At 36.4% G+C, this 1,218-nt stretch overlaps 1 protein-coding gene across 1 annotated transcript in view; it reads left to right on the top strand.

The window, feature by feature from the left end:
- igdcc4 (immunoglobulin superfamily, DCC subclass, member 4) overlaps positions 1-1,218 on the top strand; it is a gene marked incomplete in the record, with an annotated part of 47,773 nt that overhangs the window by 23,486 nt on the left and 23,069 nt on the right.

Below are 1,218 nucleotides of genomic sequence, written 5' to 3'. Positions count from 1 at the left end.
TTTTTTTTTTTTTTTTTTTTAACAAAGCAAATTTGTCCTGAGTTTAAGCTTGACCAGAAAATGACTGAAAGATAGAAATATGATTGATACGTTGTATATGTATATTGTAATATGATATGTGTAGTGTCACACTGCATGTAAAAAGTAAATACAATCTAAATGCAAAGTACATGCTACTTCTAAGTAAGACATAATCTATTGTTAGAAAGATAGCTGTGTAATTTGTTCACAATTAATCACTTATTTAATAAAACCATATCTCTGCGGCCAGAAAGAAGCTCTCTCGTGTGAATCAGCTTTGTCCTTCCTGCAAGGTAGATTTATGTATGTAACTCTGTGGGATAATCTTTACATGTTGTCATGCTGTGCAGTTCTGGTCTGAATCAGTTCTGCAATTAGCTCCACATGGAGAAAACGTGTTACACAACAGGATACAGAAATCAGAAAGAATGACTTGATTACCAACTATTTTTGTGTTTTGATGCATTTATGTGTGAGGGGTACCTCTCTCTGTTACAACAGAGAAAATGTCATATATTGACTTAAAGATAGATTTCTACATATATACTATATTTTTTAGCCTACAGTTGTTACCTTGATGCTTTCTTCCTGCCTTTGGTTGCCTTATCTGTCTTCCTTCTCTGCTCTTTCCTTTGATCTACCCCCCACTCTCCACTCCTCAGTAAGTGCTACAGGCGAAGTGGCTGGGACAGCCAACCAGTTTTGTTCTCTTCTCCAACAGCCTGTTAGGGTCAGAGGTTAGAGGCCCTCAGACAGTGCTCACTGCTGCCCCCTGGTGCTCAGTATTATCCACAGTAGGAAGCTTTGCAGTGTTTGTGAATGTGTTGAGGCTGTAAAAATTGGAGCCCTGCCAAGACACGACCTGGAGAGAGAAATAATCTAGCCAAGCCTGATTAAATCCCCCAATTCTCCTAATCAGGACATTCAAGGGTATTTAAATGGTCTGAACAAGTCTTTAATTAAATTACAACATTGAAAACTGTACCTTTAAAACCCCTAAAATGGTCTGACTACAAAAGTCAGAAGTCTGTCAAGTAGAGACTATATTAGTGTTATGGACAGATTCTGAACTTAAACTGTTTTATTAAAGTAAAACAATTTAAATAAAGTACCTCCCTTAAATTGGATTTTTAAAGGTCCACTGTGTAACATTCAGCAGAAATTTGGTAAAATGAAAAATAATATTCATAGGTATGT

This window comes from Morone saxatilis, unplaced genomic scaffold (assembly GCF_004916995.1).
Source record: "Morone saxatilis isolate NCDOM2014 unplaced genomic scaffold, NCSU_SB_2.0 Contig11, whole genome shotgun sequence".
NCBI lineage: Eukaryota > Metazoa > Chordata > Actinopteri > Moronidae > Morone > Morone saxatilis.
The sequence above is the reverse complement of the archived record's forward strand: the minus strand, read 5'-3'. Positions and strand labels throughout refer to the sequence as shown.